This window comes from Lissotriton vulgaris, chromosome 5 (genome assembly GCF_964263255.1).
Source record: "Lissotriton vulgaris chromosome 5, aLisVul1.2, whole genome shotgun sequence".
Classification (NCBI taxonomy): domain Eukaryota; kingdom Metazoa; phylum Chordata; class Amphibia; order Caudata; family Salamandridae; genus Lissotriton; species Lissotriton vulgaris.
This window is the reverse complement of record NC_141693.1, coordinates 1,544,567,939-1,544,595,115: the sequence shown is the minus strand read 5'-3', so window position 1 is coordinate 1,544,595,115 and position 27,177 is coordinate 1,544,567,939. Positions and strand designations below refer to the sequence as shown.

General features: G+C 45.0%; 17 non-coding genes across 17 annotated transcripts; all 17 read left to right on the top strand.

Annotated features, from left to right (window-relative positions):
• Nucleotides 1-6,071: 6,071 nt before the first annotated feature.
• Nucleotides 6,072-6,144, top strand: TRNAR-CCU (transfer RNA arginine (anticodon CCU)). The gene has a single exon. It is a non-coding gene; the product is annotated as a tRNA-Arg (tRNA).
• A 7,745-nt stretch (nt 6,145-13,889) lies between these two features.
• TRNAR-UCG (transfer RNA arginine (anticodon UCG)) lies at nt 13,890-13,962 on the top strand. Its single transcript has one exon. It is a non-coding gene; the product is annotated as a tRNA-Arg (tRNA).
• Nucleotides 13,963-14,757: 795 nt separating this feature from the next.
• On the top strand, nt 14,758-14,830 carry TRNAW-CCA (transfer RNA tryptophan (anticodon CCA)). The gene has a single exon. It is a non-coding gene; the product is annotated as a tRNA-Trp (tRNA).
• A 644-nt stretch (nt 14,831-15,474) lies between these two features.
• Nucleotides 15,475-15,547, top strand: TRNAR-UCG (transfer RNA arginine (anticodon UCG)). Its single transcript has one exon. It is a non-coding gene; the product is annotated as a tRNA-Arg (tRNA).
• An 804-nt stretch (nt 15,548-16,351) lies between these two features.
• On the top strand, nt 16,352-16,424 carry TRNAR-CCU (transfer RNA arginine (anticodon CCU)). The gene has a single exon. It is a non-coding gene; the product is annotated as a tRNA-Arg (tRNA).
• A 644-nt stretch (nt 16,425-17,068) lies between these two features.
• Nucleotides 17,069-17,141, top strand: TRNAR-UCG (transfer RNA arginine (anticodon UCG)). The gene has a single exon. It is a non-coding gene; the product is annotated as a tRNA-Arg (tRNA).
• Nucleotides 17,142-17,944: 803 nt separating this feature from the next.
• TRNAR-CCU (transfer RNA arginine (anticodon CCU)) lies at nt 17,945-18,017 on the top strand. Its single transcript has one exon. It is a non-coding gene; the product is annotated as a tRNA-Arg (tRNA).
• A 644-nt stretch (nt 18,018-18,661) lies between these two features.
• Nucleotides 18,662-18,734, top strand: TRNAR-UCG (transfer RNA arginine (anticodon UCG)). The gene has a single exon. It is a non-coding gene; the product is annotated as a tRNA-Arg (tRNA).
• An 803-nt stretch (nt 18,735-19,537) lies between these two features.
• On the top strand, nt 19,538-19,610 carry TRNAR-CCU (transfer RNA arginine (anticodon CCU)). Its single transcript has one exon. It is a non-coding gene; the product is annotated as a tRNA-Arg (tRNA).
• A 1,521-nt stretch (nt 19,611-21,131) lies between these two features.
• TRNAW-CCA (transfer RNA tryptophan (anticodon CCA)) lies at nt 21,132-21,204 on the top strand. The gene has a single exon. It is a non-coding gene; the product is annotated as a tRNA-Trp (tRNA).
• Nucleotides 21,205-21,848: 644 nt separating this feature from the next.
• On the top strand, nt 21,849-21,921 carry TRNAR-UCG (transfer RNA arginine (anticodon UCG)). Its single transcript has one exon. It is a non-coding gene; the product is annotated as a tRNA-Arg (tRNA).
• Nucleotides 21,922-22,724: 803 nt separating this feature from the next.
• On the top strand, nt 22,725-22,797 carry TRNAW-CCA (transfer RNA tryptophan (anticodon CCA)). Its single transcript has one exon. It is a non-coding gene; the product is annotated as a tRNA-Trp (tRNA).
• Nucleotides 22,798-23,441: 644 nt separating this feature from the next.
• Nucleotides 23,442-23,514, top strand: TRNAR-UCG (transfer RNA arginine (anticodon UCG)). The gene has a single exon. It is a non-coding gene; the product is annotated as a tRNA-Arg (tRNA).
• An 803-nt stretch (nt 23,515-24,317) lies between these two features.
• TRNAW-CCA (transfer RNA tryptophan (anticodon CCA)) lies at nt 24,318-24,390 on the top strand. The gene has a single exon. It is a non-coding gene; the product is annotated as a tRNA-Trp (tRNA).
• A 644-nt stretch (nt 24,391-25,034) lies between these two features.
• On the top strand, nt 25,035-25,107 carry TRNAR-UCG (transfer RNA arginine (anticodon UCG)). Its single transcript has one exon. It is a non-coding gene; the product is annotated as a tRNA-Arg (tRNA).
• Nucleotides 25,108-25,911: 804 nt separating this feature from the next.
• Nucleotides 25,912-25,984, top strand: TRNAR-CCU (transfer RNA arginine (anticodon CCU)). Its single transcript has one exon. It is a non-coding gene; the product is annotated as a tRNA-Arg (tRNA).
• Nucleotides 25,985-26,628: 644 nt separating this feature from the next.
• TRNAR-UCG (transfer RNA arginine (anticodon UCG)) lies at nt 26,629-26,701 on the top strand. The gene has a single exon. It is a non-coding gene; the product is annotated as a tRNA-Arg (tRNA).
• Nucleotides 26,702-27,177: the final 476 nt, after the last annotated feature.

Genomic DNA, 27,177 nt, shown 5'->3' with positions numbered 1-27,177 from the left:
GTTGAAAGGTTCAACAGGACCCTAAAAGGGATGATTCATGGACTACCTGAAAAGCTCAGGCATAGATGGGATGTCCTGATTCCCTGCCTTCTGTTTGCTTACAGAGAGGTCCCACAAAAGGGGGTTGGTTACAGCCCTTTTGAACTTTTGTATGGGCATCCTGTGAGAGGCCCCCTGTGTTTGGTGAAGGAAGGATGGGAGAGACCTCTCAAAAAGCCTGCAACCAACATAGTGGACTATGTACTTGGTCTCCGCTCCAGGATGGCTGAGTATATGGAGAAGGCATCTGAAAACCTTAAGGTCAGTCAAGAACTTCAAAAAGCTTGGCATGACCAAAAGGCTGTCCTGACTGTTTACCAGCCTGGACAGAAGGTGTGGGTGTTGGAGCCAGTGGCCCCAGCAGCACTCAAAGACAAATGGTCTGGGCCCCACACAATTCTTGAGCAAAAGGGAGAGGTCACCTACCTGGTGGACCTTGGAACTCCCAGGAGCCCCCACAGGGTGCTCCATGTCAACAGGCTCAAAGCATATGTCGACAGGAAGGACATGAGCTTGCTCATGGCCATAGATGAGGGACAGGAGGAAGAGAGTGACCCTCTCCCAGACCTGCTCACTCAGAATCCTGATGATGGGTCAGTAGATGGTGTTGTCTTTTGTGGCAGCCTCTCTGAGCATCAACAGAAAGACTGTAAACAGGTTCTTCAGTCTTTCAGACATATGTTTTCTCTGACACCCAGTCAGACCAATTGGTGTACCCATGAGGTTGACACTGGTGACAGCCTGCCAGTTAAGAGTAAAATCTACAGGCAGCCTGATCATGTTAGAGACTGCATAAAAACTGAAGTGCAGAAAATGTTGGAGTTGGGAGTCATTGAACCCTCAGATAGCCCTTGGGCTAGTCCAGTAGTTCTAGTGCCAAAACCTCACACCCAGGATGGTAAGAGAGAGATGAGGTTCTGCGTAGACTACAGGGGTCTCAATGCAGTCACTAAGACTGATGCCCACCCAATACCAAGGGCAGATGAGCTTATAGATAGATTGGCTTCTGCCAACCACTTAAGCACATTTGACCTGACAGCTGGGTATTGGCAAATCAGGTTAGCTGAGGATGCCAAGCCCAAGACAGCATTTTCAACCCCTGGTGGGCATTATCAATTTGTGGTAATGCCCTTTGGTCTGAAAAATGCACCTGCCACCTTCCAAAGGTTGGTGAATCAAGTCCTCACTGGGCTGGATGACTTCTGTGCAGCATATCTAGATGATATTGCTGTCTTTAGCTCCACCTGGGAGGATCACCTGGTCCACCTGAGGAAAGTGTTAGAGGCTCTGCAAGCAGCAGGCCTCACTATCAAGGCCACCAAGTGCCAGATAGGGCAGACACAGGTTGTATACCTGGGCCACCTTGTAGGTGGAGGCCAGGTTCAGCCACTGGAGAGCAAAATACAGTCAATTAGGGACTGGGCTCCTCCAACCACCCAGACTCAGGTTCGAGCTTTCTTGGGCCTGACTGGTTACTACAGAAAGTTTGTCAGGAACTATGGATCAATTGTGACTCCATTAAATGAACTGACAAGTAAGGAAATGCCAAAAAAGGTTCAGTGGACAGCAGGCTGTCAAAAAACATTCGATGACCTAAAGCAGGCCATGTGCACAGCACCTATCCTTAAGAGTCCAGACTACTCCAAACCATTCATTGTCCAAACAGATGCTTCTGAGTTGGGTGTGGGAGCTGTTCTATCTCAACTGAATTTTGATGGTCAAGACCAGCCCATTGCTTTTATAAGCAGAAGGCTGACCCCCAGAGAGAAGAATTGGTCAGCTATTGAGAGGGAGGCCTTTGCTGTGGTTTGGGCCCTGAAGAAGCTGAGGCCATACTTGTTTGGCACTCACTTCAAGATTCAGACCGACCATAAGCCACTCTTGTGGCTAAATCAGATGAAGGGTGAAAACCCCAAACTGCTTAGGTGGTCCATTTCCCTACAGGGGATGGACTTTACAGTGGAACATAGACCTGGTACTGATCATGGCAATGCCGATGGGCTCACCAGATATTTCCACTTAGAACAAGAAGACTCACCTGGTCAAGGTTAGCGTATTGTCCCAAAGTTTGGGGGGGGGGGTCATGTAGGAGAGTAGGGTCTGCAATCCTATGATCACCCAAATTTTTTGCTTTTGTTTCACTGGTTTACAACTTTCTCTGGCTGTGGGCCTGCCAATCAGACCCACAGCCTGGCTGTTCTCTCTCTAAATTACAACATGTACCCTAGGTGCATTTACCAATTGGTACTGGGCCACCTTATCAGACCCTGTAACTCAGGGCATAGGTGTACCCAGGGCTGCCAGGGGCTGCAGCATGTATTATGCCACCCCTGGCTGGCCTCCTAAATTTGACACAACTGGCTGCATGACAGGTGGGGCAAAGTTGTGTAATCACCCTTTGCTGTAGGTGTAGTATACCTATACCTAACCCTAAAATGGACACACCGATTCCTATCAGTCACTCCTATGGCAGGCCTTGACAATCCTGAAGGCAGAGTGCTTGGAATCGTGTGAGATGGTGCTCTGGCATGAGCTGAGCCTGTCTGCAGCTTGCAGAACCAAGTCCTAATAGCTGTTCCATAATATCGCATACCATATACTCTTAAGTGCATTATAATCCTCGCGGTTAAATGCTAACTTTGGTATTGCTTTAATAAAACATGTCGAGTAAGGTGTCATACGAATCGGAATACTAACCCCACGCCAATTCTGGCGACGGGGTTAGCATTCCACCCTTCTAGAGGGACACGACATGTATGTTACTGTGAACCCCGGTTAAAGTTAAACGAAGCCTCAGCTCCACAAAATGGATGCTGCCACCACAGACACGAGTCTGACCCCCTGCAGCTGGGAGTCCTTCCAGCGAGGGGAGCCTGGACAAAGGGTTTCCTGTCAGGGGCGGTGCTAGCACCGTCCCAGACATGGTTTTTTGTATCCTGGGTAGGCAGGGCTTTTCAGGAAGGTGACTGCTGAGTGGCACCCCGGTGCTCACTACGCATAGGCCGGTCAGAACCAGTTCCAGGGGCACACCAGCCCCTGGCCTGGGGAAAGTCCGGCATGGCAGAGGGGTGTAACCACCCCCCTCCTAGTCCCACCCATAGGCAGGACCTAGTCACCGGGTCAGCCCCCTTTTTTAGTATAAAGATGGGAGCGGGCCCCCTGTTCAAATTAGATCATCTTTGGAATCAAGACACGACTTTCTGCGAAAGGACATCAAGATTTCCTTCTTCAAGATTCTCCCTTGTGGCTAAGGAGTAGTCACCCTGCATCCGCAGGCACCATCCTAAGAACACTGCGGTCTGCTGCAAGTCCTTCCTCCGGAATCCGACTGCCCAGCTCGACGAGACCCGGCTTCCCTGGCACCTCTGACCTCTACTCACCTCTACAGCAAAGCTGAGAACTGTGAGTGCGACGAGACCTCGAGGGACCGACGATCGCCAAGACTGCACGACTTCTTTGCAACAAGCCCACCGTGTGCTCCACTGGTGAGTGCTTTGGGGTCCAAGAAGCCCCAACCCTGAGCAGCTCCAGCACTGAAGATCAGCCCTCCAGCATCTCCACGATCTGCATAGGGCCCTTCTGCTTTTGCGTGCTCACCGCGCTGTGTGGCTACTAGCCGGCTGGCTTGTGGCCTTCTTCACGACGCCCGACGACATCACTGCTGCTGGTCTGGTTGCTCCAGACTGGCCCTTGCTTCCTTCTTCAAGAGAGGCACCCCGGACCCTCCTGGTCCACTCCAGACGCCATTTTGAGTCCACCGCGTGGGCTTGAATTTGCCAAGGCTTTGTTGCCCAATCCTGGGTCCAGCGACGCCGACAGCTTCATCCATCGTGGGACAGCTCGCTCCTCCATCCTGGTCGCCGACAACGCCTCCTGGTCCGTGAGATCTGCAAGCACAGCGTCACCCACTCACCTAGTCGTGGTGACTACCATCCGGTGCCCTCCTGGTGCCACCTGACTACTGGCCAGTAGTCTCGAACTTGGTCCCCTCTGCTTTCAGGTGTCATCTTCCTTCGATCCAGGCTTGGATCCATCGAACTTTCTTCACTGGTCGCCTGCCAGCAACTTCTTTCTTCCAGGCTCCTGGTCCGTCTACGAGGATTCCTGACGTCTTTTGAGACCTATGCAGCTGCAGCCCCTGGGCTAGGTAACTTCAGCATTTCGGTGCCCCAGCATAGCCTCACTATCCAAGGGTCAGAATCCACTTTCGTTTTCCTCCTACCAGGTCGGGTTCGCCCGAGAACACTAACTTTGTCATTACTAGCTACCATAGACTTTGTCCCGCATCACGCGTGAGAGTGCACACTCTGCACCCGAGTCCCCTGGGTCTCCTAGAAGTAATCTGAAGATTCTATAGTCAAGTCCTAGCGATTCCAAAGGCTATTAGTACTGTACTTACCTGCTAGTAATTTCGCATTCCACTTTCAGAGTATATGGTTTTCCGTGCCCCTCTGGCATTTGTATATACTGTGCTAACTTAAGTATTTTCGTAAGAGTTTTGTTTTGTGCTTAGTACCCTGTCCTCATAAAGAGTACAGGGCTGTTGTGATTCTTAATAAATATCGTGTTTATTTTCATAACACTTGTGTGGTGTCCTTTCACTTGGCATTCAAGGGGTATATGTGTGGTAAACAGCTGGCTTAACACGCCCTCTCGAGTCTTTAGCCTTAGACTGCTCGTATCCACGCTACTAGGATAGCTGGTCTATAAGGTTGACTTACAACCAATCATCAATAAGGGTTGCTGGACTGATACATAGTGTTCACTAGAATAGTGAGCACTGCATATAAGGCCACCTTCTCACAGTCAGGATTCATGAAACGTATACAACCTTTGAGCGTGTGTAAATTGGCATATCCAGAAAGGAGCAGTTTGTACTACTGTCAAAACAGTTTCTCTCCACTTCTGGAAATATCCAGAGCTATGTAAAGCATACAACTGAGCTTTAATCTCATGAAGAAAGAGGTTTAAATGCAAAAAAGAAAACAAAAGCTTATCGTACTGGTGACATTTTCATTATATAGATTCCAAAAGAGTGCTTTAATTGAAAGGAGCTGAAAACACACAATGGGATGTAAACCTAAATAACTATCAATATCATATTTCCCATCCTTGCATACCACCTACATTATAAAAATAAGCACAGCAGGACATATGACTGCGTGGCCTAATGGATAAAGCGTCTGACTTCGGATCAGAAGATTGAGGGTCCGAGTCCCTTCGTGGTAGGTTTTTGCCAATGGTCACACAACTCAGATTTCCATTCAGAATGGAAGCAGGCTCTTCCAATACTCTTATAGCCATCATGTTCTCATTCCTAATTATTCATGAAGTGGAGTGCATACTGCACAGTCATTTAGATTGCATCTTCAGCCTAAAATCTTGTTCATGTTAGTGGCATTAAGAAGTGCTTCTATGTACACGCACTGAATATGTAATAGGGTTGCAGAATTTTGACTTGACAGAATGGGTTTTTAGCTTAAGGGTGTGTAGATGAAATGCAAGGTGTGTAAGTATGCGTTCATGGAGTGCTTCAAGTGTAAAATCTGTATGATTTGTGCAGTTAAAGTGCTAATTTTGCCTACGAGAAAGAGAAGTACTACAGAAGAATTATAAAGGATTGGCACATTGGCTGCCTTTGCTGATGACACAGTTGGCTAATTTGTGAAGCATTGGTCTATTAAGTTGCAGAGTGTGGTTGAACTTGGTTAGGAGACTTGGTGCCTGTTTCTGTGTCCTGCTGAAGACAAGGACGGCTTGATACCACTGTCAAAGCCCAGTTTATTGAGAAAAGCATCCAGGAAAGAAGAAGTGTTGAGTCAAAAGTGGTTCTCCTCCAATTTCTCTCCACTTGCTCGAAATGCAGAGCCTCCATTATAGCACAGAACAGAGTGTTAAAGTCGGGGATGGAAGAGGATGAAAATGGGAAGTTTACTTATGGAGAGAACTGAGAAATGTCCTGTGTGCAGACACCAGTGTTTGACGATTGAATACATTTAAATAATGCCTCTAGACTGCAGGTGTTTATCTGTGCCTCAGTGGCCTAATGGATAAGGCACTGGCCTCCTAAGCCAGGGTTTGTGGGTTCGAGTCCCATCTGAGGTGAAAACCAATATCCACTCTTACTTTTCCAGAAAAATTGATATATTTATTACATGCTTCCGCTCAGAAGCTTATGTGGTATTAGGAACTTTGAAATGGTACCATTTTACTTCTGTACTCTTCAGAGTCATGTTGGTGTTCTGAAACTACAAAGTAGATTTTTAAACACCTATCTTTGTCAGATGCAACTTTGACCCGGCAGAAGATATTCCTTTGGAAAAAATGATTTGAATTGGATTGGTGTAACTGTTGTTTCTAGAGGTGGTGACAGGTTTTCAGCTACTTGAATAGGGCAAGTCAGGATTCATGAAACGTATACAACCTTTGAGCGTGTGTAAATTGGCATATCCAGAAAGGAGCAGTTTTTACTACTGTCAAAATAGTTTCTCTCCACTTCTAGAAATATCCAGAGCTATTTAAAGCATACAACTGAGCTATATTCTCATGGATAAAGAGGTTTAAGTGCAAAAAAGAAAACAAAAGCTTATCGTACTGGTGACAATTTCATTATATAGATTCCAAAAGAGTGCTTTAATTGAAAGGAGCTGAAAACACACAATGGGATGTAAACCTAAATAACTATAAATATCATATTTCCCATCCTTGCATACCACCTACATTATAAAAATAAGCACAGCAGGACATATGACAGCGTGGCCTAATGGATAAGGCGTCTGACTTCGGATCAGAAGATTGAGGGTTCGAGTCCCTTCTTGGTCGGTTTTTGCCAATGGTCACACAACTCAGCTTTCCATTCAGAATGGAAGCAGGCTCTTCCAATACTCTTATAACCATCAAGGACATATGGAAAGGGGCGACCATTCGGTCCCCCCGAACGTATGGTGGAGTACCTCGATCCCCCCGGGAAGCCATCTTGGGCGGGAGGCGAGTCTCGGCTGGTATGCCCGAAGCGGCGTAGCTGGGGCGCGCCTTTTTCCCGCCCTAGAGTGGGCTGGCCTAGACACCGACGTGGCCGGCCACGCCCTCGGAGGCAGGCGGGGGCGGGTTCACGCCCACCCTGAAGACGGATAAAAGGAGCGGAAGCCAAGAAAGCATCCTCTTGTTCCTGTGCTCTGAAGCTGCACCTCCCCGCTGCACGTGAGCTCGAGACGGAACGAAGAGCCAATTTTGAGCGTTGTAATCTTTCTTTTGTCTTACAGATATCCCGTCTGAGAATGCCCCAGAAAGTCGGAAAGCGGGTCGGTACCGAGGAGATGCTCCGCATGCTCATGAAGGAGATAGCCGATCTGAAGAAAAAGGTTGAGGCTAAGGACGGGGAGGGAGGACCGAAACGGCCTTTGCAGGGAACAATCTCCGGTGGAAAAAGCAAGAGGCCCAGAAGGGGAGCACTTGGGGGAGAGACCCCGGTTCCCGAAACCCTACGAGAGGAGCCAACCCCGGTGCCGAAAGAGGGGAATCCAATCCCTGTGGTGGTCACCCCCGTGAACAGGGAGGATATGCCCCCCGAGTTAGCGGCACAATTGGCAGCGTGGTTGGGAAACGATAGCGAGGGCGCCACGGCTGACGACGCCCGGGCAGTAATGAGGCAACTGCGGGAATCTAGGGAGGCTGCGAAGGCGCCATCTTCTGTTCCCCCACAGGTTCCGGCGGCTGGAAGTACAGCAGGCCCAAGTTCGGCGACAAGCGCGGGGTCTACTTCAGGTAAGCGGACATTGCCGATTGCGGGGGAGGAGTCTGTACCTTCTCGAAAGGAGAAGATTGCCCAGCACGTCCCACAAGAAATCAAGGAATTGATTTGGGCGGATAAATATGTAAACATGTTTTCATTGCTTACCGACCATTACGAGATCGAGCATGTGAAGAGTCAAAAGGAGCTCATGCATCCGAGTGTTTGGCGCGCAAAAATGGCCGCCTTTAAGGTCGACGAGACCATTGGTACTTGGGGCAGAGCGTGGGGCATTTTTACTTCCATCATGGGTGAGCGTAGGCCCGAGTTGTTGACCGAGTTACCCATTTATCAGTCGCGTATTATGGAGTATTCTGTGGCATATGGGGGCAATCAGTGGTTCTGCTATGACAATCTGTTTAGAAAAGCTAAAGAACACAACCCATTGTTGTCTTGGGATTGTTACGACTCCGTGTCTTGGCAAAAAATGGAGAGTACAGGGATGTTGAAGGTGCCATTGGTAGGGAGTAACGGGGGGGAATCCTCCCGCCAAAACTCTGGGACACCCTTTCGGAGGGGTGCAGGTAACGAGTACCACTCGAAGCTGAGTGGCAACACAGGTAAAAGGGGGATCTGTTGGAATTTTAACAGAGGCAAATGTACTAGGCCCCAGGGGTCATGCAAATTCAGACATGAGTGTGGGGGGTGCGGGCAGCCATCCCATCCTGAGTCCATGTGCAGAGCCAAAACGGGTGATAACGGTGGTAAGGGAGGCGCCAAACAGGTCTAATATAGTCCGAGGGGCGCCTTTACCGACCCCGATTGATACCATGGCAATGATTCCTTGGCTCAGCGAATACCCGGATCATGCTTCCGCTGGGGTGTTACGGAACGGGTTTTCATATGGTTTCCGCATCCCAGTGGGGGATTTTCAGGGGGTACCAAACTGTAAGAATCAAATGTCGGTCTTACAGCACACGGCGGTGGTGCAGGTAAAGATTGGGAAAGAGGTGACTCGAGGTCGTGTCGCCGGTCCATTCGATTTGCCACCGGTTGCTAACTTTGTGTGTTCTCCTCTAGGGGTGGTCCCCAAGAAGGACCCGGGTGAGTTTCGGCTGATACATAATTTGTCAGCCCCACGTGGTCTTTCCGTGAATGACGCGATAGACCCGGAAGTGTGTTCGGTGCGGTACGCATCTTTCGATGAGGCCGTTGCCATGTTGAATCGCCTGGGGCCTGGGACGCTGATGGCCAAATCGGACATCGAGTCAGCGTTCCGGTTGCTCCCGGTACACCCAGACGATCAGCGTCTCCTTGGTTTTCAGTTTCAGGGTCGCTATTACATGGATAGATGTATGCCAATGGGATGCTCGATTTCATGTGCCTATTTCGAGAAGTTCAGTTGTTTTCTGCAGTGGGTATTCACGAGGAAGACAGGTTTTCAACATGTTATGCACTATCTCGATGACTTTCTGTTTTTGGGGGCAGCCGGGGATTCTGAGTGTGGACAGGCTTTACATGAATTTTGTGTCCTAATGAATCAATTCGGTGTGCCATTGGCGCCAGGTAAGACTGTGGGTCCCTCGACCTTGATCGAGTTTCTGGGGATCGAGCTCGACTCGGTGGAAGGTTGTTTTCGATTACCCAAGGAAAAAGTGTTAAAATTCAGGTTATCCCTTGAGACATGTATTCGTGCAACGAAAGTAAACCTGCATCAATTGCAACAGGTGGTGGGTCAGTTGAATTTTGCCCTAAGAGTAATGCCGATGGCGCGCCCTTTTTCCCGCTCGATTGCACAATCCATGGTCGGCTTGAAGGAAGGGCATCATCGCACGAGACTCTCGGCAGAGGTTCGCCAGGACATGCGCATTTGGATTGCATTCCTGGCGGATTTCAATGGTCGAATTGTCTGGAACAAACCAGCGGTGTCTTCCGAGGAGTTGGGGCTTTGGACAGACTCGGCGGGGAGTATGGGTTTTGGCGCCATATTGGGTACACAATGGTCGGCTCAAAAATGGCCGTCATGGTGGCATGAGTGCGGGTTGACGAGTAACATTGCTTTTCTCGAACTGTTCCCTATTCTGGTGGCTTTGAAAACATGGCCAGAAGGGTTTAGGGATCACTCTGTGGTGTTCTGGTCTGATAACATGACCGTGGTTGAGTGTATCAATAGTCAGGCAGCACGATGCAAATTGATTCTGAGACTGCTCAAGGAAATTTTGTTGTTATGCATGCAACTGAATGTACTGTTTAGGGCGCGACACGTGCCGGGGGTGATGAACCAAGCGGCTGATGCGCTTTCTCGTTTCCGTATGCAGGCCTTCTGGGGTTTTCTGCCCACAGCGGACCCGGTGGCGGCACCCTTTCCCGAAGCTCTCTGGTCTCTCGGTGGCCCGAACTACAAAACCTCGTGGGAGAGAGTTTAGCACCCAGGACGAGGAAGGCATATGAAGGGGCGTCCCGTTCCTATTGGGCCTTTTTGGGTACTTCCGGGGGGGAGCTTTGGGGTCAGGAAGAGTTTGTAGTGAGATTCCTGCTCTCTTTACATCAGGCAGGCAAGTCAGTAGCTACGGCCCAGAGGCATCGGGCCGCCATTTCCTTTATGGCAAGGGCTCATGGGATCCAGGACCCGACAGCGTCTTTCGTTGTGCAGAAAGCGCTACGTGGGTGGCAACGCCTTGAGGGTCGCAGAGTAGACGATAGGCACCCAATAGGTCTGGATAGGTTGACCCTGTTATTGTCCGTGCTACCGGTAACATGTTCATCCCAGTACGAAGCAGTGTTGTTCCGAGCCGCATTTGCATTAGCATTCCATGGGGCTATGCGGGTAAGCGAATTAGTGGCAAAGAACAAGCAGGATACGATGGGGGGACTGTGCCGGGAACACATTCAGGTCAGGGAGGAGACGATGACGGTCTCGTTTGTCAGGTCCAAATCCGATCAGGGTGCAATCGGGGACTGCGTAATCATTCAGAGGATCCCCGGGTCTTCCATGTGCCCTGTTGTGTGCGTAGAGGAATATTTAGCGCAGAGGGTGGCAGCATGGGGGGGGACCTTGTTAAGACACGCTGACGCCACCCCACTGACGAGGTTTCAGTTTCAGCGGGTGCTTGCGATGTCGATTTCGGCCGCGGGCTTGAACCCCGGCGAGTTTGGGACCCATTCCTTTCGCATAGGGGCTGCTACAGAGGCTACAGCCAGGTGTCTGAATGTTGAACAAGTAAAACGTGTGGGGCGTTGGTCCTCGAACTGTTATAAGAGGTATGTGCGGTTGCACATGTTGTGAAGCTGTAATGATGTACTCACGCTTCTTGTTTGTTTGGTTTTCAGTTGCGCAAGCCTACGAGGCGGGGCGGACTGTGCAGTCGACCCGACACCGGGGGGCCAGCGGTCAGACATCACCGGCTGTGAAAAAGGAGGTGTGGGTCATGGGCCACTCATACGTGAGGCGTGCCGCGGACGTATTCAAAGCAGGTGACATGATTCACGTGGCTGGGGAATACGGGTACAGTGTGTCCTTCTACGGAAAGGGCGGGCTCCGTATTGACCAGTTTCGATCAATTTTTGAGGGTTTGTTAGGGCGGACGAGGTCACCGCCGTCTGTAGTCATAGTACATCTTGGGGGCAATGATTTGGTGACCACTGGTAGACGACTTCTTCTTGAGGCGATGCTTTCCACGGTAAGTTGGTTGGCGAGAAGAGTTCCAGGGTGCACAATTGCATGGTCCCATATGATCCCACGGAAAGTGTGGAGGGGGGCTATTTCTGTTTCTGATCTGAATCATTCAGTAAGGAAAATTAATAATAAAGTGAGTAGATTGTTCCGTTCAAGTACACTGCATTCTATTTCGCATGGTTGTATTAAAGGGGACAGTATGTATTTGGGGGATGGTGTTCATTTGTCCCGGATGGGGAACGAGTTACTCATAGGAGACCTGATAGCTTGGCTAAAGACTTTATGACATGACCTTTAGGCAGGAGTGTTGTGGGGGGTCCGGATAGCCGGTCAACTATCCGGCCTGTGGCGGTAAGGTCATGATCGGTGAGCAGTAATTCGAAGATCCCTATGAGGGGGCGTCACCCATTACGGATGGGAGCGCGCGGGGGAGGTGGCCAATTGGCCCCTCAACGGGGAGGCGGTCCTGTCTAAGGAGAGGCCGCCGGAAGGAAAGGAAAGGTGGTCAAGGCCCCTTCCTGGATAGGAGGGGCTACGGCCCCTCCTGGGGAATTTCCCGGGGCCAGGACATCTGCGACGGCAGATGGGTAAGTTGTGTGGGGTGCGGGAGGGGGTTTATGCTACCTTTTAGACACCTCACACGAGTCCTCGAACGACCGTTAAATGGCATCGAGTTTATTGGGGCCCCCGTCAAGTACAAAGGGAAATTGGTAGATGCACTTGAGGTACGCCTCTGTGCGGTCACTCCTCTCACAAGTGAGGGGGGTATTTCTGGTTTAGGGATCTGACACCGGTTATGACCTTGCCGTTGGCCCTTAACGTTAGGATGTACAATTTCAAATCAAATGTTTTGTAGGATGTTAGTTCGGCTAGGAGAACCTTTGTATTAGAGATCTGTTAAGGTTAGCCAAACATCGTAATGTGGAAATGAAATTGTACATAATATGAAACTGTTATTTTAATGTTTTAATTTTGTTTCATATTTTAATAAATACGGCCGGGAAGGGTGACTCCCTTCCCGCCTTCCAAAAGTTCAAGAACGGTTTCCGGTTTCCCAATTCTTGGGGATTGTGTTGAGAGGGGGTGGCGGGTATCTCAGCCATATGGAAAGGGGCGACCATTCGGTCCCCCCGAACGTATGGTGGAGTACCTCGATCCCCCCGGGAAGCCATCTTGGGCGGGAGGCGAGTCTCGGCTGGTATGCCCGAAGCGGCGTAGCCGGGGTGCGCCTTTTTCCCGCCCTAGAGTGGGCTGGCCTAGACACCGACGCGGCCGGCCACGCCCTCGGAGGCAGGCGGGGGCGGGTTCACGCCCACCCTGAAGACGGATAAAAGGAGCGGAAGCCAAGAAAGCATCCTCTTGTTCCTGTGCTCTGAAGCTGCACCTCCCCGCTGCACGTGAGCTCGAGACGGAACGAAGAGCCAATTTTGACCCACCCACCAGCCCCTGAGGACAGCGATTCGTTGTGAATACAGTTGATATAGTATCTTTTTGTTTTCTCTGTTTTCTTACAGGTTGTGATGATATCGTGAAATTTCTTAAGATGCAATAAAGATTGGTTATTTTCAGTATATTTTGCAAATAAAGTTTTGGAGCAAGGATTGAGCAGTATTCACGCTTGGTAATAAGTGATGTTTGCTTTGTAATCTCAGTAACTTAGTTAGACTTGTCGTATTTATTTTGGTCGGGCGGTAAGGTCATGATCGGTGAGCAGTAATTCGAAGATCCCTATGAGGGGGCGTCACCCATTATGGATGGGAGTGCGCGGGGGAGGTGGCCAATTGGCCCCTCAACGGGGAGGCGGTCCTGTCTAAGGAGAGGCCGCCGGAAGGAAAGGAAAGGTGGTCAAGGCCCCTTCCTGGATAGGAGGGGCTACGGCCCCTCCTGGGGAATTTCCCGGGGCCAGGACATCTGCGACGGCAGATGGGTAAGTTGTGTGGGGTGCGGGCGGGGGTTTACGCTACCTTTTAGACACCTCACACGAGTCCTCGAACGACCATTAAATGGCGTCGAGTTTATTGGGGCCCCCGTCAAGTACAAAGGGAAATTGGTAGATGCACTTGAGGTACGCCTCTGTGCGGTCACTCCTCTCACAAGTGAGGGGGGTATTTCTGGTTTAGGGATCTGACACCGGTTACGACCTTGCCGTTGGCCCTTAACGTTAGGATGTACAATTTCAAATCAAATGTTTTGTAGGATGTTAGTTCGGCTAGGAGAACCTTTGTATTAGAGATCTGTTAAGGTTAGCCAAACATCGTAATGTGGAAATGAAATTGTACATAATATGAAACTGTTATTTTAATGTTTTAATTTTGTTTCATATTTTAATAAATACGGCCGGGAAGGGTGACTCCCTTCCTGCCTTCCAAAAGTTCAAGAACGGTTTCCGGTTTCCCAATTCTTGGGGATTGTGTTGAGAGGGGGTGGCGGGTATCTCAGCCATATGACCGCGTGGCCTAATGGATAAGGCGTCTGACTTCGGATCAGAAGATTGAGGGTTCGAGTCCCTTCGTGGTCGGTTTTTGCCAATGGTCACACAACTCAGCTTTCCATCCAGAATGGAAGCAGGCTCTTCCAATACTCTTATAGCCATCATGTTCTCATTCCTAATTATTCATGAAGTGGAGTACATACTGCACAGTCATTTAGATTGCATATTCAGCCTAAAATCTTGTCCATGTTAGTGGCATTAAGAAGTGCTTCTATGTACACGCACTGAATATGTAATAGGGTTGCAGAATTTTGACTTGACAGAATGGGTTTTTAGCTTAAGGGTGTGTAGATGAAATGCAAGGTGTGTAAGTATGTGTTCATGGAGTGCTTCAAGTGTAAAATCTGTATGATTTGTGCAGTTAAAGTGCTAATTTTGCCTACGAGAAAGAAAAGTACTACAGAAGAATTATAAAGGATTGGCACATTGGCTGCCTTTGCTGATGACACAGTTGGCTAATTTGCAAAGCATTGGTATATTAAGTTGCAGAGTGTGGTTGAACTTGGTTAGGAGCCTGTTTCTGTGTCCTGCTGAAGACAAGGACGGCTTGATACCACTGTCAAAGCCCAGTTTATTGAGAAAAGCATCCAGGAAAGAGGAAGTGTTGAGTCGAAAGTGGTTCTCCTCCAATTTCTCTCCACTTGCTCGAAATGCAGAGCCTCCATTATAGCACAGAACAGAGTGTTAAAGTCGGGGATGGAAGAGGATAAAAATGGGAAGTTTACTTATGGAGAGAACTGAGAAATGTCCTGTGTGCAGACACCAGTGTTTGACGATTGAATACATTTAAATAATGCATCTAGACTGCAAGTGTTAATCTGTGCCTCAGTGGCCTAATGGATAAGGCACTGGCCTCCAAAGCCAGGGATTGTGGGTTTGAGTCCCATCTGAGGTGAAAACCAATATCCGCTCTTACTTTTCCAGAAAAATTGATATATTTATTACATGCTTCCGCTCAGAAGCTTATGTGGTATTAGGAACTTTGAAATGGTACCATTTTACTTCTGTACTCTTCAGGGTCATGTTGGTGTTCTGAAACTACAAAGTAGATTTTTAAACACCTATCTTTGTCAGATGCAACTTTGACCCGGCAGAAGATATTCCTTTGGAAAAAATGATTTGAATTGGATTGGTGTAACTGTTGTTTCTAGAGGTGGTGACAGGCTTTCAGCTACTTGAATAGGGCAAGGCAGGATTCATGAAACATATACAACCTTTGAGCGTGTGTAAATTGGCATATCCAGAAAGGAGCAGTTTGTACTACTGTCAAAACAGTTTCTCTCCACTTCTGGAAATATCCAGAGCTATGTAAAGCATACAACTGAGCTTTAATCTCATGAAGAAAGAGGTTTAAATGCAAAAAAGAAAACAAAAGCTTATCGTACTGGTGACATTCTCATTATATAGATTCCAAAAGAGTGCTTTAATTGAAAGGAGCTGAAAAAACACAATGGGATGTAAACCTAAATAACTATCAATATCATATTTCCCATCCTTGCATACTACCTACATTATAAAAATAAGCACTGCAGGACATATGACCGCGTGGCCTAATGGATAAGGTGTCTGACTTCGGATCAGAAGATTGAGGGTTCGAGTCCCTTCGTGGTCGGTTTTTGCCAATGGACACACAACTCAGCTTTCCGTTCAGAATGGAAGCAGGCTCTTCCAATACTCTTATAGCCATCATGTTCTCATTCCTAATTATTCATGAAGTGGAGTACATACTGCACAGTCATTTAGATTGCATCTTCAGCCTAAAATCTTGTCCATGTTAGTGGCATTAAGAAGTGCTTCTATGTACACGCACTGAATATGTAATAGGGTTGCAGAATTTTGACTTGACAGAATGGGTTTTTAGCTTAAGGGTGTGTAGATGAAATGCAAGGTGTGTAAGTATGTGTTCATGGAGTGCTTCAAGTGTAAAAATCTGTATGATTTGTGCAGTTAAAGTGCTAATTTTGCCTACGAGAAAGAAAAGTACTACAGAAGAATTATAAAGGATTGGCACATTGGCTGCCTTTGCTGATGACACAGTTGGCTAATTTGTAAAGCATTGGTCTATTAAGTTGCAGAGTGTGGTTGAACTTGGTTAGGAGACTTGGTGCCTGTTTCTGTGTCCTGCTGAAGACAAGGACGGCTTGATACCACTGTCAAAGCCCAGTTTATTGAGAAAAGCATCCAGGAAAGAAGAAGTGTTGAGTCGAAAGTGGTTCTCCTCCAATTTCTCTCCACTTGCTCGAAATGCAGAGCCTCCATTATAGCACAGAACTTAGTGTTAAAGTCGGGGATGGAAGAGGATGAAAATGGGAAGTTTACTTATGGAGAGAACTGAGAAATGTCCTGTGGGCAGACACCAGTGTTTGACGATTGAATACATTTAAATAATGCCTCTAGACTGCAAGTGTTTATCTGTGCCTCAGTGGCCTAATGGATAAGGCACTGGCCTCCTAAGCCAGGGATTGTGGGTTCGAGTCCCATCTGAGGTGAAAACCAATATCCACTCTTACTTTTCCAGAAAAATTGATATATTTATTACATGCTTCCGCTCAGAAGCTTATGAGGTATTAGGAACTTTGAAATGGTACCATTTTACTTCTGTACTCTTCAGGGTCATGTTGGTGTTCTGAAACTACAAAGTAGATTTTTAAACACCTATCTTTGTCAGATGCAACTTTGACCCGGCAGAAGATATTCCTTTGGAAAAAATGATTTGAATTGGATTGGTGTAACTGTTGTTTCTAGAGGTGGTGACAGGCTTTCAGCTACTTGAATAGGGCAAGGCAGGATTCATGAAACGTATACAACCTTTGAGCGTGTGTAAATTGGCATATCCAGAAAGGAGCAGTTTGTACTACTGTCAAAACAGTTTCTCTCCACTTCTGGAAATATCCAGAGCTATGTAAAGCATACAACTGAGCTTTAATCTCATGAAGAAAAAGGTTTAAATGCAAAAAAGAAAACAAAAGCTTATCGAACTGGTGACATTCTCATTATATAGATTCCAAAAGAGTGCTTTAATTGAAAGGAGCTGAAAAAACACAATGGGATGTAAACCTAAATAACTATCAATATCATATTTCCCATCCTTGCATACCACCTACATTATAAAAATAAGCACAGCAGGCCATATGACCGCGTGGCCTAATGGATAAGGCGTCTGACTTCGGATCAGAAGATTGAGGGTTCGAGTCCCTTTGTGGTCGGTTTTTGCCAATGGTCACACAACTCAGATTTCCGTTCAGAATGGAAGCAGGCTCTTCCAATACTCTTATAGCCATCATGTTCTCATTCCTAATTATTCATGAAGTGGAGTACATACTGCACAGTCATTTAGATTGCATCTCCAGCCTAAAATCTTGTTCATGTTAGTGGCATTAAGAAGTGCTTCTATGTACACGCACGGAATATGTAATAAGGTTGCAGAATTTTGACTTGACAGAATGGGTTTTTAGCTTAAGGGTGTGTAGATGAAATGCAAGGTGTGTAAGTATGTGTTCATGGAGTGCTTCAAGTGTAAAATCTGTATGATTTGTGCAGTTAAAGTGCTAATTTTGCCTACGAGAAAGAGAAGTACTACAGAAGAATTATAAAGAATTGGCACATTGGCTGCCTTTGCTGATGACACAGTTGGCTAATTTGTGAAGCATTGGTCTATTAAGTTGCAGAGTGTGGTTGAACTTGGTTAGGAGACTTGGTGCCTGTTTCTGTGTCCTGCTGAAGACAAGGACGGCTTGATACCACTGTCAAAGCCCAGTTTATTGAGAAAAGCATCCAGGAAAGAAGAAGTGTTGAGTCGAGAGTGGTTCTCCTCCAATTTCTCTCCACTTGCTCGAAATGCAGAGAGTCCATTATAGCACAGAACAGAGTGTTAAAGTCGGGGATGGAAGAGGATGAAAATGGGAAGTTTACTTATGGAGAGAACTGAGAAATGTCCTGTGGGCAGACACCAGTGTTTGACGATTGAATACATTTAAATAATGCCTCTAGACTGCAAGTGTTTATCGGTGCCTCAGTGGCCTAATGGATAAGGCACTGGCCTCCTAAGCCAGGGATTGTGGGTTCGAGTCCCATCTGAGGTGAAAACCAATATCCACTCTTACTTTTCCAGAAAAATTGATATATTTATTACATGCTTCCGCTCAGAAGCTTATGAGGTATTAGGAACTTTGAAATGGTACCATTTTACTTCTGTACTCTTCAGGGTCATGTTGGTGTTCTGAAACTACAAAGTAGATTTTTAAACACCTATCTTTGTCAGATGCAACTTTGACCCGGCAGAAGATATTCCTTTGGAAAAAATGATTTGAATTGGATTGGTGTAACTGTTGTTTCTAGAGGTGGTGACAGGCTTTCAGCTACTTGAATAGGGCAAGGCAGGATTCATGAAACGTATACAACCTTTAAGCGTGTGTAAATTGGCATATCCAGAAAGGAGCAGTTTGTACTACTGTCAAAACAGTTTCTCTCCACTTCTGGAAATATCCAGAGCTATGTAAAGCATACAACTGAGCTTTAATCTCATGAAGGAAAATTTTTAAATGCAAAAAAGAAAACAAAAGCTTATCGTACTGGTGACATTCTCATTATATAGATTCCAAAAGAGTGCTTTAATTGAAAGGAGCTGAAAAAACACAATGGGATGTAAACCTAAATAACTATCAATATCATATTTCCCATCCTTGCATACCACCTACATTATAAAAATAAGCACAGCAGGCCATATGACCACGTGGCCTAATGGATAAGGCGTCTGACTTCGGATCAGAAGATTGAGGGTTCGAGTCCCTTCGTGGTCGGTTTTTGCCAATGGTCACACAACTCAGATTTCCGTTCAGAATGGAAGCAGGCTCTTCCAATACTCTTATAGCCATCATGTTCTCATTCCTAATTATTCATGAAGTGGAGTACATACTGCACAGTCATTTAGATTGCATCTTCAGCCTAAAATCTTGTTCATGTTAGTGGCATTAAGAAGTGCTTCTATGTACACGCACGGAAGATGTAATAAGGTTGCAGAATTTTGACTTGACAGAATGGGTTTTTAGCTTAAGGGTGTGTAGATGAAATGCAAGGTGTGTAAGTATGTGTTCATGGAGTGCTTCAAGTGTAAAATCTGTATGATTTGTGCAGTTAAAGTGCTAATTTTGCCTAAGAGAAAGAGAAGTACTACAGAAGAATTATAAAGGATTGGCACATTGGCTGCCTTTGCTGATGACACAGTTGGCTAATTTGTGAAGCATTGGTCTATTAAGTTGCAGAGTGTGGTTGAACTTGGTTAGGAGACTTGGTGCCTGTTTCTGTGTCCTGCTGAAGACAAGGACGGCTTGATACCACTGTCAAAGCCCAGTTTATTGAGAAAAGCATCCAGTAAAGAAGAAGTGTTGAGTCGAGAGTGGTTCTCCTCCAATTTCTCTCCACTTGCTCCAAATGCAGAGATTCCATTATAGCACAGAACAGAGTGTTAAAGTCGGGGATGGAAGAGGATGAAAATGGGAAGTTTACTTATGGAGAGAACTGAGAAATGTCCTATGGGCAGACACCAGTGTTTGACGATTGAATACATTTAAATAATGCCTCTAGACTGCAAGTGTTTATCTGTGCCTCAGTGGCCTAATGGATAAGGCACTGGCCTCCTAAGCCAGGGATTGTGGGTTCGAGTCCCATCTGAGGTGAAAACCAATATCCACTCTTACTTTTCCAGAAAAATTGATATATTTATTACATGCTTCCGCTCAGAAGCTTATGAGGTATTAGGAACTTTGAAATGGTACCATTTTACTTCTGTACTCTTCAGGGTCATGTTGGTGTTCTGAAACTACAAAGTAGATTTTTAAACACCTATCTTTGTCAGATGCAACTTTGACCCGGCAGAAGATATTCCTTTGGAAAAAATTATTTGAATTGGATTGGTGTAACTGTTGTTTCTAGAGGTGGTGACAGGCTTTCAGCTACTTGAATAGGGCAAGGCAGGATTCATGAAACGTATACAACCTTTAAGCGTGTGTAAATTGGCATATCCAGAAAGGAGCAGTTTGTACTACTGTCAAAACAGTTTCTCTCCACTTCTGGAAATATCCAGAGCTATGTAAAGCATACAACTGAGCTTTAATCTCATGAAGAAAAAGGTTTAAATGCAAAAAAGAAAACAAAAGCTTATCGTACTGGTGACATTCTCATTATATAGATTCCAAAAGAGTGCTTTTATTGAAAGGAGCTGAAAAAACACAATGGGATGTAAACCTAAATAACTATCAATATCATATTTCCCATCCTTGCATACCACCTACATTATAAAAATAAGCACAGCTGGACATATGACCGCGTGGCCTAATGGATAAGGCGTCTGCCTTCGGATCAGAAGATTGAGGGTTCGAGTCCCTTCGTGGTCCATTTTTGACAATGGTCACACAACTCAGATTTCCGTTCAGAATGGAAGCAGGCTCTTCCAATACTCCTATAGCCATCATGTTCTCATTCCTAATTATTCATGAAGTGGAGTACATACTGCACAGTCATTTAGATTGCATCTTCTGCCTAAAATCTTGTTCATGTTAGTGGCATTAAGAAGTGCTTCTATGTACACGCACGGAATATGTAATAGGGTTGCAGAATTTTGACTTGACAGAATGGGTTTTTAGCTTAAGGGTGTGTAGATGAAATGCAAGGTGTGTAAGTATGTGTTCATGGAGTGCTTCAAGTGTAAAAATCTGTATGATTTGTGCAGTTAAAGTGCTAATTTTGCCTACGAGAAAGAGAAGTACTACAGAAGAATTATAAAGGATTGGCACATTGGCTGCCTTTGCTGATGACACAGTTGGCTAATTTGTGAAGCATTGGTCTATTAAGTTGCAGAGTGTGGTTGAACTTGGTTAGGAGACTTGGTGCCTGTTTCTGTGTCCTGCTGAAGACAAGGACGGCTTGATACCACTGTCAAAGCCCAGTTTATTGAGAAAAGCATCCAGGAAAGAAGAAGTGTTGAGTCGAGAGTGGTTCTCCTCCAATTTCTCTCCACTTGCTCGAAATGCAGAGAGTCCATTATAGCACAGAACAGAGTGTTAAAGTCGGGGATGGAAGAGGATGAAAATGGGAAGTTTACTTATGGAGAGAACTGAGAAATGTCCTGTGTGCAGACACCAGTGTTTGACGATTGAATACATTTAAATAATGCCTCTAGACTGCAACTGTTTATCTGTGCCTCAGTGGCCTAATGGATAAGGCACTGGCCTCCAAAGCCAGGGATTGTGGGTTTGAGTCCCATCTGAGGTGAAAACCAATATCCGCTCTTACTTTTCCAGAAAAATTGATATATTTATTACATGCTTCCGCTCAGAAGCTTATGTGGTATTAGGAACTTTGAAATGGTACCATTTTACTTCTGTACTCTTCAGGGTCATGTTGGTGTTCTGAAACTACAAAGTAGATTTTTAAACACCTATCTTTGTCAGATGCAACTTTGACCCGGCAGAAGATATTCCTTTGGAAAAAATGATTTGAATTGGATTGGTGTAACTGTTGTTTCTAGAGGTGGTGACAGGCTTTCAGCTACTTGAATAGGGCAAGGCAGGATTCATGAAACATATACAACCTTTGAGCGTGTGTAAATTGGCATATCCAGAAAGGAGCAGTTTGTACTACTGTCAAAACAGTTTCTCTCCACTTCTGGAAATATCCAGAGCTATGTAAAGCATACAACTGAGCTTTAATCTCATGAAGAAAGAGGTTTAAATGCAAAAAAGAAAACAAAAGCTTATCGTACTGGTGACATTCTCATTATATAGATTCCAAAAGAGTGCTTTAATTGAAAGGAGCTGAAAAAACACAATGGTATGTAAACCTAAATAACTATCAATATCATATTTCCCATCCTTGCATACTACCTACATTATAAAAATAAGCACAGCAGGACATATGACCGTGTGGCCTAATGGATAAGGTGTCTGACTTCGGATCAGAAGATTGAGGGTTTGAGTCCCTTCGTGGTCGGTTTTTGCCAATGGACACACAACTCAGCTTTCCGTTCAGAATGGAAGCAGGCTCTTCCAATACTCTTATAGCCATCATGTTCTCATTCCTAATTATTCATGAAGTGGAGTACATACTGCACAGTCATTTAGATTGCATCTTCAGCCTAAAATCTTGTCCATGTTAGTGGCATTAAGAAGTGCTTCTATGTACACGCACTGAATATGTAATAGGGTTGCAGAATTTTGACTTGACAGAATGGGTTTTTAGCTTAAGGGTGTGTAGATGAAATGCAAGGTGTGTAAGTATGTGTTCATGGAGTGCTTCAAGTGTAAAATCTGTATGATTTGTGCAGTTAAAGTGCTAATTTTGCCTACGAGAAAGAGAAGTACTACAGAAGAATTATAAAGGATTGGCACATTGGCTGCCTTTGCTGATGACACAGTTGGCTAATTTGTGAAGCATTGGTCTATTAAGTTGCAGAGTGTGGTTGAACTTGGTTAGGAGACTTGGTGCCTGTTTCTGTGTCCTGCTGAAGACAAGGACGGCTTGATACCACTGTCAAAGCCCAGTTTATTGAGAAAAGCATCCAGGAAAGAAGAAGTGTTGAGTCGAGAGTGGTTCTCCTCCAATTTCTCTCCACTTGCTCGAAATGCAGAGAGTCCATTATAGCACAGAACAGAGTGTTAAAGTCGGGGATGGAAGAGGATGAAAATGGGAAGTTTACTTATGGAGAGAACTGAGAAATGTCCTGTGTGCAGACACCAGTGTTTGACGATTGAATACATTTAAATAATGCCTCTAGACTGCAACTGTTTATCTGTGCCTCAGTGGCCTAATGGATAAGGCACTGGCCTCCAAAGCCAGGGATTGTGGGTTTGAGTCCCATCTGAGGTGAAAACCAATATCCGCTCTTACTTTTCCAGAAAAATTGATATATTTATTACATGCTTCCGCTCAGAAGCTTATGTGGTATTAGGAACTTTGAAATGGTACCATTTTACTTCTGTACTCTTCAGGGTCATGTTGGTGTTCTGAAACTACAAAGTATATTTTTAAACACCTATCTTTGTCAGATGCAACTTTGACCCGGCAGAAGATATTCCTTTGGAAAAAATGATTTGAATTGGATTGGTGTAACTGTTGTTTCTAGAGGTGGTGACAGGCTTTCAGCTACTTGAATAGGGCAAGGCAGGATTCATGAAACATATACAACCTTTGAGCGTGTGTAAATTGGCATATCCAGAAAGGAGCAGTTTGTACTACTGTCAAAACAGTTTCTCTCCACTTCTGGAAATATCCAGAGCTATGTAAAGCATACAACTGAGCTTTAATCTCATGAAGAAAGAGGTTTAAATGCAAAAAAGAAAACAAAAGCTTATCGTACTGGTGACATTCTCATTATATAGATTCCAAAAGAGTGCTTTAATTGAAAGGAGCTGAAAAAACACAATGGGATGTAAACCTAAATAACTATCAATATCATATTTCCCATCCTTGCATACTACCTACATTATAAAAATAAGCACAGCAGGACATATGACCGTGTGGCCTAATGGATAAGGTGTCTGACTTCGGATCAGAAGATTGAGGGTTTGAGTCCCTTCGTGGTCGGTTTTTGCCAATGGACACACAACTCAGCTTTCCGTTCAGAATGGAAGCAGGCTCTTCCAATACTCTTATAGCCATCATGTTCTCATTCCTAATTATTCATGAAGTGGAGTACATACTGCACAGTCATTTAGATTGCATCTTCAGCCTAAAATCTTGTCCATGTTAGTGGCATTAAGAAGTGCTTCTATGTACACGCACTGAATATGTAATAGGGTTGCAGAATTTTGACTTGACAGAATGGGTTTTTAGCTTAAGGGTGTGTAGATGAAATGCAAGGTGTGTAAGTATGTGTTCATGGAGTGCTTCAAGTGTAAAATCTGTATGATTTGTGCAGTTAAAGTGCTAATTTTGCCTACGAGAAAGAGAAGTACTACAGAAGAATTATAAAGGATTGGCACATTGGCTGCCTTTGCTGATGACACAGTTGGCTAATTTGTGAAGCATTGGTCTATTAAGTTGCAGAGTGTGGTTGAACTTGGTTAGGAGACTTGGTGCCTGTTTCTGTGTCCTGCTGAAGACAAGGACGGCTTGATACCACTGTCAAAGCCCAGTTTATTGAGAAAAGCATCCAGGAAAGAAGAAGTGTTGAGTCGAGAGTGGTTCTCCTCCAATTTCTCTCCACTTGCTCGAAATGCAGAGAGTCCATTATAGCACAGAACAGAGTGTTAAAGTCGGGGATGGAAGAGGATGAAAATGGGAAGTTTACTTATGGAGAGAACTGAGAAATGTCCTGTGTGCAGACACCAGTGTTTGACGATTGAATACATTTAAATAATGCCTCTAGACTGCAACTGTTTATCTGTGCCTCAGTGGCCTAATGGATAAGGCACTGGCCTCCAAAGCCAGGGATTGTGGGTTTGAGTCCCATCTGAGGTGAAAACCAATATCCGCTCTTACTTTTCCAGAAAAATTGATATATTTATTACATGCTTCCGCTCAGAAGCTTATGTGGTATTAGGAACTTTGAAATGGTACCATTTTACTTCTGTACTCTTCAGGGTCATGTTGGTGTTCTGAAACTACAAAGTAGATTTTTAAACACCTATCTTTGTCAGATGCAACTTTGACCCGGCAGAAGATATTCCTTTGGAAAAAATGATTTGAATTGGATTGGTGTAACTGTTGTTTCTAGAGGTGGTGACAGGCTTTCAGCTACTTGAATAGGGCAAGGCAGGATTCATGAAACATATACAACCTTTGAGCGTGTGTAAATTGGCATATCCAGAAAGGAGCAGTTTGTACTACTGTCAAAACAGTTTCTCTCCACTTCTGGAAATATCCAGAGCTATGTAAAGCATACAACTGAGCTTTAATCTCATGAAGAAAGAGGTTTAAATGCAAAAAAGAAAACAAAAGCTTATCGTACTGGTGACATTCTCATTATATAGATTCCAAAAGAGTGCTTTAATTGAAAGGAGCTGAAAAAACACAATGGGATGTAAACCTAAATAACTATCAATATCATATTTCCCATCCTTGCATACTACCTACATTATAAAAATAAGCACAGCAGGACATATGACCGTGTGGCCTAATGGATAAGGTGTCTGACTTCGGATCAGAAGATTGAGGGTTTGAGTCCCTTCGTGGTCGGTTTTTGCCAATGGACACACAACTCAGCTTTCCGTTCAGAATGGAAGCAGGCTCTTCCAATACTCTTATAGCCATCATGTTCTCATTCCTAATTATTCATGAAGTGGAGTACATACTGCACAGTCATTTAGATTGCATCTTCAGCCTAAAATCTTGTCCATGTTAGTGGCATTAAGAAGTGCTTCTATGTACACGCACTGAATATGTAATAGGGTTGCAGAATTTTGACTTGACAGAATGGGTTTTTAGCTTAAGGGTGTGTAGATGAAATGCAAGGTGTGTAAGTATGTGTTCATGGAGTGCTTCAAGTGTAAAAATCTGTATGATTTGTGCAGTTAAAGTGCTAATTTTGCCTACGAGAAAGAAAAGTACTACAGAAGAATTATAAAGGATTGGCACATTGGCTGCCTTTGCTGATGACACAGTTGGCTAATTTGTAAAGCATTGGTCTATTAAGTTGCAGAGTGTGGTTGAACTTGGTTAGGAGACTTGGTGCCTGTTTCTGTGTCCTGCTGAAGACAAGGACGGCTTGATACCACTGTCAAAGCCCAGTTTATTGAGAAAAGCATCCAGGAAAGAAGAAGTGTTGAGTCGAAAGTGGTTCTCCTCCAATTTCTCTCCACTTGCTCGAAATGCAGAGCCTCCATTATAGCACAGAACTTAGTGTTAAAGTCGGGGATGGAAGAGGATGAAAATGGGAAGTTTACTTATGGAGAGAACTGAGAAATGTCCTGTGGGCAGACACCAGTGTTTGACGATTGAATACATTTAAATAATGCCTCTAGACTGCAAGTGTTTATCTGTGCCTCAGTGGCCTAATGGATAAGGCACTGGCCTCCTAAGCCAGGGATTGTGGGTTCGAGTCCCATCTGAGGTGAAAACCAATATCCACTCTTACTTTTCCAGAAAAATTGATATATTTATTACATGCTTCCGCTCAGAAGCTTATGAGGTATTAGGAACTTTGAAATGGTACCATTTTACTTCTGTACTCTTCAGGGTCATGTTGGTGTTCTGAAACTACAAAGTAGATTTTTAAACACCTATCTTTGTCAGATGCAACTTTGACCCGGCAGAAGATATTCCTTTGGAAAAAATGATTTGAATTGGATTGGTGTAACTGTTGTTTCTAGAGGTGGTGACAGGCTTTCAGCTACTTGAATAGGGCAAGGCAGGATTCATGAAACGTATACAACCTTTGAGCGTGTGTAAATTGGCATATCCAGAAAGGAGCAGTTTGTACTACTGTCAAAACAGTTTCTCTCCACTTCTGGAAATATCCAGAGCTATGTAAAGCATACAACTGAGCTTTAATCTCATGAAGAAAAAGGTTTAAATGCAAAAAAGAAAACAAAAGCTTATCGTACTGGTGACATTCTCATTATATAGATTCCAAAAGAGTGCTTTAATTGAAAGGAGCTGAAAAAACACAATGGGATGTAAACCTAAATAACTATCAATATCATATTTCCCATCCTTGCATACCACCTACATTATAAAAATAATCACAGCAGGCCATATGACCGCGTGGCCTAATGGATAAGGCGTCTGACTTCGGATCAGAAGATTGAGGGTTCGAGTCCCTTCGTGGTCGGTTTTTGCCAATGGTCACACAACTCAGATTTCCGTTCAGAATGGAAGCAGGCTCTTCCAATACTCTTATAGCCATCATGTTCTCATTCCTAATTATTCATGAAGTGGGGTACATACTGCACAGTCATTTAGATTGCATCTTCAGCCTAAAATCTTGTTCATGTTAGTGGCATTAAGAAGTGCTTCTATGTACACGCACGGAATATGTAATAAGGTTGCAGAATTTTGACTTGACAGAATGGGTTTTTAGCTTAAGGGTGTGTAGATGAAATGCAAGGTGTGTAAGTATGTGTTCATGGAGTGCTTCAAGTGTAAAATCTGTATGATTTGTGCAGTTAAAGTGCTAATTTTGCCTACGAGAAAGAGAAGTACTACAGAAGAATTATAAAGGATTGGCACATTGGCTGCCTTTGCTGATGACACAGTTGGCTAATTTGTGAAGCATTGGTCTATTAAGTTGCAGAGTGTGGTTGAACT